The 13,941-nt window shown below is 38.3% G+C and overlaps 1 non-coding gene across 1 annotated transcript; it reads left to right on the forward strand.

Moving 5' to 3' along the window:
- Window positions 1-713: 713 nt before the first annotated feature.
- Window positions 714-820, forward strand: LOC123638980. The gene has a single exon (XR_006735550.1). It is a non-coding gene; the product is annotated as a U6 spliceosomal RNA (small nuclear RNA).
- The last annotated feature ends 13,121 nt before the right edge of the window (window positions 821-13,941 follow it).

The following is a 13,941-nucleotide window of genomic DNA, read 5'->3' on the forward strand; positions in this document are numbered from 1 at the left end:
CTCAGTGTTTCTCTTTTCAGGGCATTTTGCTCCAGTGTCACTCTTAGAAGAGGACTTCTCAGTACAGCTCTTCTAACTCATCACATGCAAACCTTTTCTTCAAGACATTCCATAATATCCAAGTAGGGAGAAATTTCTGCTTCAACTACAAATTGTGTCCCAAGTCCACATGTGCCTCCAATGATTCAGGTCCTTCAGAAAGGTCTGGGTCATTGGTTCAGATTGTCCCTCCCTTATAGTAAAATTCCTCTTAGGGATTCCACCCCTACCCTTACCTCAGCCCATCTTAACTATCTTGTACCTACCAGACTCTCTATGGCCACCTCTGTCATCAGACATATGCTAATAAATTTGAATCTGAAAAGGAATCTTAAAAGAAAGATACCAATTTCTAATCTCATGAATGTTTTTTCCCCCTTCCCTATATAAATTTGTAGATGCAAATAAAAGTGAGAAGAGGAATGTATACCTTCCAGCTTCACTAGACAGCACCCAAGACCAAATGCCAGCAGATGTTACTTCTTTTTGTCTGTCTCAACCCCAGGTCTTTGTTGAGCAAAAAATGATCTGCTATCTATGAAATACCACAAGCATCGTGATAAAGTTGACTTTTAAAAAACTACCCAAATCTTTGTGGCTTTTTATTTTAAATTAAACTCATTCCAGTTTTTGTTAGACAAGTAATGCATAGTCATTTTTTTAAATTTGAAAATGTGCTCTCTTCAGCAGCATATATACTAAAACTGGAATGATACAGAAAAGATTAGCATGGCCCCTATGCAAGGATGACACCCAAGTTTGTGAAGCATTTCGTATTTTTCTATAGCACTGTAGGATGACTATAGTTAGCAATAATATATAATTTTGAATAGCTAGAAGGAGGATATTTATTGAATGTTCCCAACACAAAGAAATGGTAAGTATTTGAGATGATGGATGTCCTAATTACCCTAATCTTATCACTATACATTATATGTGTCACGTCACTATGTACCCCATAAATACATATAATTATTGTGTGTTAATTTAAAAAGATTTTTAATAAAGAAACCTAGAAAGACAAAAAAAGCCATATTCCACTATTTAAAGGTCATACATATGATCTCATTGCATTTTATACATTTTAACTTCCTATCAAAAATTAGTTTTTGATTACATTTTTTAAAATTTAATTATTAGTACTTATTGCCAAAAAATTATACAGAAAGATATAGAGTATTTAAAAGTACCAAGTTTTTCCACACAATAACATTTCTGAGAGTTAATCACTGTTAATAGTGAATATCCTTCTAGACATTTCTCTGCAATATATAAACATGTATTTTCAATCTTTTTGAATGAATAGGGTTTTTGTTTAATTTATAAAATGTTACATTTCTTTTTTTTCAACAACTTTGTTAAGGCTTATATTTACATATAATACAATTCACTTGTTTCAAGTGTACATGCTTTTTAGTATATTTATTCTACTATTTTACCTGTGCAACCATCACCATAAATCAGTTTTAGAATATTTTTATCACTCAATAAGATCTCTCATTCGAATTTACTGTTAACTCCTGTTCCCTTGAGCCTCCAACCCAGACAATCACTAGTCTACCTCCTGTCTTTATAGATTTGTCTTTTCTGGACATTTCGTGTAAATGAAATCATACAATTTATGATCTCTTCTGTCTACCTTTTTTCACTCAGCACAATACATTTACTTTTAGAAAGAAACTGGGGAAAAATGTTTATGGATGATTAATGAGTTTTATTTAAAAACAATCTCTCACGGTAAAAAATACAAAAGAGCTTTATATTCTGGTAATGTTAGGGAAAGAAGTAACACCAGTGATCAGCTACTGAGAATTGTGGAAGACATTTAAATTTTTTGACATTCCACTATTCCCTCTAGTGGCCAGGACAAAAAGAGTACTGTGCATTGTGTTTGTTAGACTGCATCCCAGATTCTTCAAATGCTCGTAAATGAGAGGCATTACACTTGGAGTTTTCATGTGAAAGATATTTCCTTTTTGGTTTTTGGAGGCCTTTTATAAGGCTAATTTCTTGGGAGGCATAATTTATCATTCTCTGCAATTCTTCCCACCACTGAATCTACCAGCCTCTCCATGTAGAGGGATTTAGTTAGAATAGTGGTTAAGAGCTCAAAGTGTGGTATGAAATTGCCCAATTTCAAATATTTGGTTTTGGTGTTTTTTTTTTCCTTGAGATAGGATCTTACTCTGTCACTCAAGCTGAAGTACAGTGGCCTGATCACAGTTCACTGCAGCCATGAACTCCCCAGTTCAAGCAATCCTCCTGTCTCAGCCTCTGGAGTAGTTAGGACTACAGGTATGCACCACCGCACTGGCTAATTAAAAAAATTTTTTTTTAGAGACAGGATCTCACTATATTGTCCAGGCTGGTCTCGAGCCCACATTCAAATCTTAACTCTGTTGCTTGCTAGTTATGGGACCTTGGACAAGTTATCCACTCAGTGGGTAAGTTTCTTCTTCTTTTTTTAAAGATGGGGATGATAATAATACCTGTCTCATGGGATTGTTGTGAGGACGAAATGAATTAAGACACACATACAACTCCTAGAACAGTTCTGGCACACAGTAGGAGTTGAATAAATCTTATGTATCCTTTGTCTCCACATTTTCTGCCTTCCCGTGCAGTAGAATGAATGCCTGGGCCAGCCCTTCCCGATGCTCTGCTGTTATCCCCACCCACCTTCCCAAGGACTTTGCTTCGGTAATGTTCTCATCTTTCTCCTTTTGCAATTTTTTCCTCTTTACCAGATCATCCTGCTTCCTTCCGTCTCTCTATTATTGCCTTTCTAATTCAAGACGCCATTGTGCATTGGTCATAACCGAGACCTTTGCAGTAGTCTTTGAACCAGTCATCCTGCTGCTACCCCTATAGCGTACTGTCACTCAGCAACCTGACTATTTTAAAAATATTTATATTTTAAAACACAAACTAGAATTAGTTTGTTTCTGCTCAAAACTAATGTTTTGTGGAGTGGGTTATTTGAAAGCTGTGTGTGACAGGTGCTGAAAGACTTTGTGCTCAAAGATAGCTCCCTCCCAACTAACCATTGAAGCTTGACAGTCATTGCTTTTCCAGGGCCAGCCCTAGAACCACAGCTTCCCCAGTTTTGGAGACAGTCCTGATCAAGACTGGCAATGTATCAAGCGCCTATTTATACTTGCAGGTGGTGTCTGGGGTTAATTCTGTTGTTAGCCCTGTACCTCCTCCACTTCCACACTTCCTGGGTGAGCTCTGGGACTCTAGTACCCACCCTCTAAGTTGCATCCTTCTCAGTCTCCTGCTGTGCCTGTCCAGGGTGGATGTGTCTAGGCTTTTGCTGCAGTGTCAGCTTTAGGCAACAGGATCTTCTGCAGGAAGTGGAATCTTTCCTGACCACTAATTTACTGGATGGATATTCATAATATGCTTAAGTTTTGCCACTTTCTTTCCATGGGACTGGGCCAGTCCTCCATCCCCTATAGCTTATCTGGGGTCCTGTTGGAGCTAGATAGGCCATCCAGCACTGCTATTTACCTAACTCTGAATACCACCTTCCTGCTGAGAGACTCCTGCTGACATGCCCTGCCTGCCAGACTAGAACCCCTTGGATATTGTGGTGGGTGCGGATGCTTATGCCCCCTCAATTTAGATCTATGTGATTGGCCAAATTCCACGTAGCAGACTTTGCTTATTTTGCCACAAAGGCAGGGAATAGGTCTATTCTGTCTCTTAGCCCTGTCCCTCCACAAGCATTCACGGTAAACTGACCAGGACAGGCTCTGTCCCTCCATCCTTTACTCTAAGAGGGCTGCGGGTTTCCCAAGCTAAGCTACATAAGCAGCACATGAATTGAAATGGAGGCACACATACTATTTCTCTACATATGCATAAATTATAAATCAAGTTGACAAACTGTTTAATAAAATCTATTTTCTTTTTTTTTTTTGAGACAGAGTCTCACTCTGTTGCCCAGGCTAGAGTGAGTGCCGTGGCATCAGCCTAGCTCATAGCAACCTCAAACTCCTGGGCTCAAGCGATCCTCCTGCCTCAGCCTCCCGAGCAGCTGGGACTACAGGTTCAAGCCACTATGCCTGGAGATTTTTCTATTTTTTGTAGAGACAAGGTCTTGCTATCTTGCTCAGGCTGGTCTTGAACTCCTGGCCAAAATCGAGTCTCCCACCTCGGCCTGCCAAAGTATTGGGATTATAGGCATGAGCCTAACTTCGCCTGATGAAAACATACTGGTTAACACCTTAGCATTTTGTCACACTAATTAATGAGTTAATTAATTAAGACAGCAGACCTCTGACGGATCGAAGCATAGAACCTCTGATTTTTAATGTGGAAAAGTATCCTGACCAAGTCCGCAGCATAAATACTGCCTGCCTGTCGGGGCCTCTGAGAGGGTGTGTGGGAGGAGGGACATGAAGGCACCAGGGGACTAGATGTGTTCTTGTTGAATGACAGTGCAAATAAATGGATGAATGTATGAATCAATAAATAAATGGAAGGTACTAAGGGGAAGAATGGAGGAAACGCGTAGCTCAAATTTGGAGATATATATGTATAAATACATGTTGTATAAGGCATAGACTTACTCCAGCTTACGGTCTGCACTTCAACTAAAACCATGCCTGCACTACTAGTCATTGGGCATTGGATTGAGGACTGGAGCACAGGCTGAAGGCAACAACGTAAGGCATGAAGGGAGCCAGCTGCCTCTGCAGCACTCTGGCTAGCACTGCACGAGAATGATATGCCACAATACATAATGACAAGTCCACTCAAATAAAATATCTTTTTTGGGAAATATAAATACTAGATATACCAAAAAGAAGGTAAGTTGTTTTAGGTAAGATTACTGCCATGAATAAAGATCCTGGTTACTATAGTACCTTTTGCACAATCTCATGGAGTAGGATGCAGCTAGATGAGGCAATTTCCAGAGCTACCTGCCTGTCTTGAAACCTCAAGTTCCTATATATCCTTGCAACACAACCTATCATCGAAGATGATGCCTGTGTTGGTTCCTTTGATCTCAAACAAGCTAATTCAGAACACAATATTGTTAATTATACCAAAATCTTACACGGACCAGGTGAAAGCAACCCAAATATGCATTGGCGGATGAATGGATAAACAAACTGTGGTATATACATACCATGGAATATTATTCAATCTTCAAAAGAAAGAAAATGCTGTCACATGTTACAACGTGGATGAATCTTGAGGACATTAGGCTAAGTAAAATAAGCCAGTCACAAAAAGACAAATGCTGTATGATTCCACTTACATGAGCTATCTGCAATAGTCAAAATTCATAGAAACAGAAAGTAGAAGGCAGTTGCCAGGGCCTGGAGGAAGGAAGAAATAGGAAGTTGTTTAATGAGTACAGAGTTTCAGTTTTGCAAATTGAAAAAGTTCTGTAGGTCTGTTGCATAACAATGTGAATCTACTTAGTACTACTGAATACTGAACTGATGTAACACTTAAAAACGGTTAAGATGGTAAATTTTATATTGTGGGGTTTTTTTTTTTTTTTTTACAATGTAAAGCTTTTAAAATTATTATTATTTTAAGAGGCTGGGTCTCACTCACTATGTTGCCCCAGGCTGGGACAACAGATGCAATCCCACTACTGATGAGCACGGGAGTTTTGACCTGCTCTGTTTCCAACCTGGGCTGGGTCACCCCTCCTTAGGCAACCTGGTGGTCCCCCACTCCTGGGAAGCCACCATACTGATGCTGACCTTCATGCAGATGCCCAATCAGCATAGGGTACCACAGCCCAGAACTCAAGCGATCCTCCTGCTTTACTCAGCCTCCCAAGTAGCTAGGATTACAGGCACACACCACCACACCTAGATAAATTGTTTTTAAAAAGCTTATATGTACTTGCAGATGGTGATTTAGTAAACAAAATAAAATAAAATAAAAATAAGAAATAAAAGGCTTATATAGGCCATTCAAATTCAGGGACCATTTGATTCACTATGCTGAAACTTATTTCCTTATACATCTCAATCATGGTGGTTTTAAAAGCCTCTCTAAGCCCTGGAGGGTGGTTATATTGGTTACACTGCTGCTAAACTTTTATAACAAACAGAACCTTTTTAGTAGGCAAAACATATCCTTAGGTTCCCAAATGGTTTCATTTGCAAATAAAAAAAAAGATTGTTTAATTTTATACTTGGCTAGTAGCATCCTTGGCTTTATAGTTCAAAAAGCATGTTCACATGTTTTCTAATTTGATCCTACAACAACAAATCTTGAGGAAGCTAGGGAAAATATTATTTTCATTTCACAAGTATAAAAACTAAGGCTTAGAGAATATATGTGACTTGTCACGAGTCATACATCTAGTTAACAGCAAATCTGGGCATTGAAACCTAGATCCCCTAGCTCCAAAGAGAACACTCTATCACTATAAAAGTAAATGAATATAGTATATACTGGGTAACATTCATTTTAGCAATCTTGAAGTTTATATTTTGGTTAAAAAAATCACAATTTCATGGGAATGCAAACTTACTCTTAACTGTGAGAATCATACTATGAAAATTTTTAGACTTGAAATAGTCACTTGGGTTTAAATAAACAAACAAAAAAACCCTGACAAATAGAGCCAGAGAAGACCATGAAGGGAGGGTTCTCATGCATAAATGCCTGATAACAAAAACCATCACTAAAAGAGTTTTGATGTTTACTAAATCAGAAATATTGAGAATTTAAAAGGTATTAGGCATAGTTTTGGAAAAAGAAAATGAGACAAATCTAATTTTCAGATGTGCTGTTGTCAGGGTAATAAAAACGAAGTCCTTTTGAATTCTACTAGGTTTGCTCCCAACAGTTCAAACTCTTCCAGGCTGCTTGAGAGTAAGGGTGTGCACTGGGTGTGCACTGAAAGTTTTAAACAGAAGAGGGCACCAAGTCAGAGAGCTTCAAACACCATGCTCACCAGAGGGTGGGGGAGAGGGAGAGAGAAGATGGGCATGGTGGGGAGGGAGAGGGAGAAAATTGAGGCAGAAGGATAGAAGGAAAATTGATTAACGGGGATCCATAATCCAACTCAATTGCAATATTAAAAAAATGCAAGTCAGGAAGGAAGTGAGTATTCACGTGATTTCTCTTTCCATGCTGGAAAGCCACTGGGATTTGGTGCATGACACTGAGTTTCAGAATTTGTAACTATGCTGTAAAAAAGAGGTTGACCTGAGAGGACTGAAAGAAGTATATTGCACCCTGAACCTAAATGCTAAGTGTAAACAAAGGAAACAAGTAATGGAAAAGCTCCTTTCTGTGTTTCATTTTCTAAATACATGGACAAAGGCTAGACTATGATCAAACATATATTAATAGTTTTGGTCTTACTGCCACTTCTTTCTGTTTTAATTTTTTTAACATGGAAGTTTTTCAGTAAATTCTATAAAATTCTATTCTGGAAAAATGTATAGTTTATTGTGTTTTTTTCCATATTGGAAATTCTCAAATATTTTGGGTAAATTATTGGGAGGAGGATCACAGAGAGAACTTTATTTTTCTGGTTAAATCTACAAAGTAAAATAAAACTTCATAAAATGATGGTGGTAGAACAGATTTCAGGATCATCCAGTTCAACAAAATATTTCAGTATCCTACTATAAAAATAATTTCTTCCTTTTCCTTCCTTTCCCTTCCCTTTCCTTTCTTTCCTTCTTTCCTTCCTCCCTTTCTTTCTTTCCTTTACGGACAGGGTCTTGCTCTGTCACCCAGGCTGGAGTGCAGTGGCATCATGATAGCTCACTGCAGCCTCAAACTCCTGGGCTCAAGCATCCTCCCAGTTCATCTTTCTGAGGAGCTGGGACTATAGGCCTGCACCACCACACCCACCCAAGTTTCCTATTTTTTGTAGAGATGGGGTCTCACTATATTGCTCAGGCTGATCTCAAACTCATGGCTTCAAGCCATCCTGCTGCTTGCGGGAGGATTGCAGGTGTGAGCCACCATGCCCAGCCTCTGTTCTTTTCTTCTTAAGTAAATAAATAAAAATGGGAGTAGAATATTCAGGATTTAAAAATTTAACACAAATAATCCAGTAAACATTTTTTTTTTTTTGTAAATCTAATTCTGTTTTTAATTTCAACTACAATTTTATGTTCAGGATTGAGTGAATTATATGTGAATAATGTGGTATTCACCCTTATTTGAAAAACAACATATTTTCTGAGTTATATGAAGTTAACTTTCATAAAACTTTAATATTTTAGAATTATATGTAGTACGTTTTGCCATCTCATGATACTCTGTACAGATGACTGTGATTTAGGAATCCATTGAACCCAGAACTCTAAAGTAAAATAAGAAATTATTCAACATGCTTGTTTACTGGGGACACTTGGGTAGTTGCTTCCATTGCCCCTCCATTCAGCCCAGTCCTGTGGTTTGCACACACCTAGAGGTCAGATACTCCTCTCACAGCAGGAATATGCGGGTTAAATATGGTCCAGCACTTCCTCAGCTAGTTGTTGGCTTGAAATGAACCCACTAAACTTATATCTAAAAACTAAAGGGGTCAATCTAGAAGCAAATAATTTACTGCACTATTTCTCTGCTTGCCTTCACTGCCACCTTAACATGTCTCCTTTTTTTAAGATGCTCTTTAGTTATCGGCCATTAGAGGATTTGCTTTCTTTTGCAGTATTCAAATTTACCAATAATTTCTTATATTTGATATTTCATAAAAATAAAGAACACTTGCTAAAGATTCTCCTCTATAGAGAAGGGTATCCTAGTCTTCCTTTAGCAGTTTCTCTGACCTCTACTTAAATCTGCTTAAAATCTTTCATAGAATAAAATAATAAGGTGTTTTAAAAAATGTCAAGTTAACATGCCTATCAAAAAAGATAGCAAATGCTTGTTTCCTTTTCTGGGTCTATTTTTTCTTCTTTCTTTCTTTCCCTCCCTTTTTTCCTTTCCTTTTCTAATCTCCATTTAATTTAAATGCCACTAGGTTCAGTGATGTCCAAGCAGCTTCTGCAAAATTTGGGGCTCAAAATTTCCACCTGGAAACTGCAGCAGCTGTAACCTATCTATAAGTTTGTAATTCTAATTCTGCCCATTCTGTTAGGATATTTGTAGATATATAGAGCTTTAATAATACCCTCTACAAAGCTCTCTCCAAGGTTGAATGCTCTGAGTCTGCAAAATACTTGCTACCTCTGTCCAAGAAGAAGTGGTCTGTGCTCTTGGCATTGCTTTCTATTTTCTCCCTTTTGGACATTCTTTTTGAAGGAACATTTATCTTATTATTTTTCCCCCACCAATGTATATATTTAGGTACATTGAAGATATTCAGATTTATTGTTTATTTGTAGGTTGTAAGGAAATGAGGAACTTCATCTATCCTGATCATGAATTGATATGATGTAAAGGTCCTGGAGCTGGAACAAGGAGACGAGTGGCCACACAGTGGCTAGACAAAGACATTTTAGGAACTGTATATATGGGGTGAAGGACATGTACATGAGTGTGCGGGCGGCGGTCAGCAGCCAAGGAATGAACTATATTGAACCTTCTTTTCCCTGTCAACATTTTCCCTTTCTTCTAGAAATAGCACTGATGTTTTTGATGAGAATTGATCCACCCTTACTTTATCCACAAGGTCCATGGACACTGTGAGGATATGGGCTTGGAGGCTGTAACATCTCTTCTATAGCAAGCTGGCTTCAGAGAAGAAACCCAAACTACTAATAGCGGAGAACAACGGAGAGGGAGCATCCTGAAAGTGATAGGTTTTGCTAACAGTTGTCCTTGCCTGTCTCATGGTTTGGTTTGTTAAAGAAAAAAAAATTCAGTGATGCTTGCTAAAGATGGAAAGGCACTGTATTCATGACCATTGGTGCAGGGACCACTGCAATGGGATTTTTCAGGAGGGGACAGAGATTGAATTAAGTTCCAAAATACCATGGGCAAGTAGGAATTTACAGCCAAGGAGCAGGGTAGGGGGTCAGTGGATAAAAAGTTACTAAGAGGAAACCTCAGGGGTAAGAAGGATTCTGGCTAAACCAACCTAACAGGATTCTTGCTGAAGACAGGCCAGGGTCATCATCACACATCACCTGGAGGATGGTAGAGGATGCAGAACCAGATTAGATATAGAAAGTGCCAGATATCCAGGGTCAGGGGTTCTTGCTAAACTGGCTTAGCAGGGTTCTTAGCTAGAATTGGATTTTACAAAGAAGCACACAGATGGCCTAGGAGAAAGTTCAGGAGTTTGACTGCTGTTTGGCCAAGTAAAAAATCTTTGTCAGGTTATGTAAGCCAATGAATTTACTGTCTTTGACTAAGCTGCCTCAAGTTCTTTTTTTGTCACGTCATTAAGAATCCTGGTAATTCAATAGTGCAAAATTCTTCCTTCTTTTCCCACTCTGAAGGTACAATCACAGTTCTTTTTTTAAAAAAATTTTAAAATTTTTGTTTTTTGATACTGAGTCTTGCTCTGTTGCCTAGGCTAGAGTACCCCGGCGTCAGCCTTGCTCACAGCAACCTCAAACTCCTGGGCTCAAGTGATCCTCCTGCCTCAGCCTCCTGAGGAGCTGGGATTACACGCGCATGCCACCACGCCCAGCTAATTTTTTCTATTTTAAGTAGAGACGGGATGGGATCTCACTCTTGTTCAGGCTGGTCTTGAACTCCTGATCTTAAGTGATCCTCCCACTTTGGCCTCCCAGAATGCTAGGATTACAGGCGTGAACCACTGTGCCCAGCCACAATCATAGTTCTATAACTAACCTTCAACACTAATTAATTCTCAGCATGTGCTATTCACACTGGGGCTACTACTGTATATGATCTCTACATTTAGAGAGGCAATTTACTTTATAATTTTAAAAGGCATGGATTTATTCTCTTGTATTTTAAAACTTTTCCAAAATGTCCATTTGTTACTTTTATAATAAAAAAAGGCCAACCTTATTAAATCTTCAGATAAGAAAGGACAAATATTTTTTTGTTTGAGAGCCTTTAATTTCTAAATAGGATACAAGGTAAGTGCTATAATGGAGTAAAGCAATCTCTATTTTAAAGTACTTTCCCACGTTTTGTTCAAAATTGCTAACATAGCAAGGAATTTTCCTTCTTATAATGTATTAATATTTCTGCTCTAATAGTGAAAGTGCTCTGCTTGGTTTTGTCAGTCAAAATTCTCTACAGTTTTATGGCTGGGCACCATGGCTCATGCCTGTAATCCCAGCACTTTGGGAGGCTGAGGTGGGAGGATCCCTTGAGGCCAGGAGTTGGAGGCTGCAGTGAGCCCTGTCTCTTAAAAAAAAAAAACTCTCCACAGTTTTAGTTAAAAGTACTTAATAATGTTTATTTCTTGCTTTTTCCCATTTGCTTACATATTCATAATTCTGGAAATAATCTACCTTTATCCAAATACTAGTACTAATGTAAACCAGGTGGAACTGAGACCTCCCTAACCTCAGAGATTTAGGTAAACTGAAAGCCATCATCCATTTTATGCACTGAGAGTCTAGACCCTACTTTGAGATTTCTGTGAATCCCCTAAGCTTGCTTCCTCTTTCAGGGCTCCCTGTGTTTCTGCTTTAGGCTAAGATGGCTGTTAGGAGCACTCTTTTCTCTGATTTCCACTAGAATTCCATACCTACCAAGCACTTCGTGAAGGTGACAACTTTGTCAAGGATTTGTGGGGTTGCTGGGTGGGTCATATTTCATAATGCACAGCTAGCTTCCTATAATCCCAGTGGCTCCACCTCTGACCCCTCCCCCCCAGCACAATCAACAAATTCTGCCCCTTAATTTAGACTGTGTAATCCTTCACATTTAGGGCTTCAACTTTCAAGCAGGCTAATCATGGGATTTTCCCAACAAAGGTGGGCCTCATTCCTAAGAGAAATTCTCACACCACTTGTTAGGAAAATATATTTCCCCATTTGTTAAAAAGAGGAATATTTGACACCTATGTGGGATAACATAATTCTGACTAACACTTCAGTTATCCCACTGATTGGAAAGGTTATTTCAATGATGGTGCTAAGAGTATCCCTTTTTCTATCTCTCCATGTGGTCTCTTTGAAAGCTGTGGGCTACGAAAGAGGAAGGCCTTCTTAAATAAGTACATACATGGGAAAAAATGTCATCTCTGAAAACGGAATCTTTCAACTAATAGACAGTAGTCATATTAACTTCCTGAGTATTATGTTATTATCTGATCACCTCATTTTTTAGGTCAGTTAGTATTATTAACTTTATTTAAAAGACAGATTTATGATACAAAAAAATTTTAGTTAGTTACAAATCTAGGATTATATGTTCTTAGAGTCCTAGAGTCATTTCCAAAGTGCTTTCAAACCACAGATCATTAATTACTAAAGATCAGTTTATACAGTGAAAGTATCCCTAGTAAAACTCAGGGAAGTGAAAGTCAACGTTTATCCCCAAGTAATTTACAGTTGACTCTGGCACTGTACTTGAATAACTCCTTACTTAGAAAGTTATTCAGCACCATGTGGGGGAGTTCTTGCAATGAAGAATTTTTCAGAAGATGGAAAAAACATCTTAAGAGCGTAGAAAAGTCACTCAGGTATTCATGAATGTACATTGCTTTTATTTCTTTATGAACTTGTAAAAATTAAAATCAATGTAATTCAATATTGGGGGGAAATATCTGATTTTACAACAATTTTTTGAGTGACTTCTATGTACTAGACACTATGTGAGCCACTGCAGGACACAAAGTTAAAAACGATAATGTTATTGTCCCCATGAAATTGCAACAGAGAGGATACAATAGTGGCATAATAATGGCCAACCCTTATGGAGTATTTACTTAGTGATAGGCACTGTTCCAGGGGCTTCTCATTCAATCTTTTACAAGTATATCAGAGAGGTACTATTACTATCCTCATTTTACAGATGAAGAAATTTCGTCATAGACAGGACAGGTAATAATAATAAAAGCCAATATTTACTGAGCACCAATATAAGCTGGGACACTATTCTAAGTGCTTACTAAATATTAACTCATTTAATTTTCATCAAAGCCTAGAAGGTAGATAATATTATTTTACAGATTAACTAATTTAATCTTTACAGTAAGCTTATTAATTAGGCTTTATTGATGTTCCTTTTTGCAAGCATAAATGGAGATACAGAGAAAACTAGATAATTAAATAACTTGGCCAAGGTTATACATTTAGTTAGTGGTGGAGCCAGGAATTAAACAAACTTAGTTTAATGGCAAAGTATGCATCTTAACCACTCTTAAATGTACCTTATTTACGACAAAATCCCATTATATATGCTTTTAGAGTGTAAGAATTCAACCATACATACTGAACGACAGAGAGAAAAATATAAATGGATAGGGCAGTTCCTCTTCTCATTCCACTCAGTTGGCACATGCCTTAGAGGAAGTCTGTTATGGGAAATGAGGAAACTGCTCAGTTCCTGTGACTCTCATAGTGTGGACATTTTGCCAAGCTGAGGGTGACTTTAACTTTGAAGATTTTGCAGTTCTTATAATAGGGTCCCTCCATGCAGGCCAAATCATTTCACCTGGTGTGCAACAGTGATGCGTTTCAATGCTGGAGAAGAGTGTGGCTGACATAGAGAGTAAGTTGTTCTCTAAACTGGTATCTTCTTAAGAAATTTCCATGAATCTTTTTGAGACAGAATCTCTCTCTGTTACCCAGGCTGTAGTGCAGTGGCATCATTATAGCTTACTACAAACTCAAATTCCTGGGCTCACATGATCCTCCTGTTTGGACCTCCCGAGTAGCTGGGACTATCCGGCTGTGCAACCACGTCCAGCTAATTTTTCTGTTTTTTGTGGAGATGGGGTCCTGCTCTTGCTCGGGCTGGTCTTGAACTCCTGGTCTCAAGCAATCCTCCCACAGCGCTAGGATTATAGGCGTGAGCCAC

Source organism: Lemur catta, chromosome 5 (assembly GCF_020740605.2).
Source record: "Lemur catta isolate mLemCat1 chromosome 5, mLemCat1.pri, whole genome shotgun sequence".
In the NCBI taxonomy this organism is placed as follows: Eukaryota; Metazoa; Chordata; class Mammalia; order Primates; family Lemuridae; genus Lemur; species Lemur catta.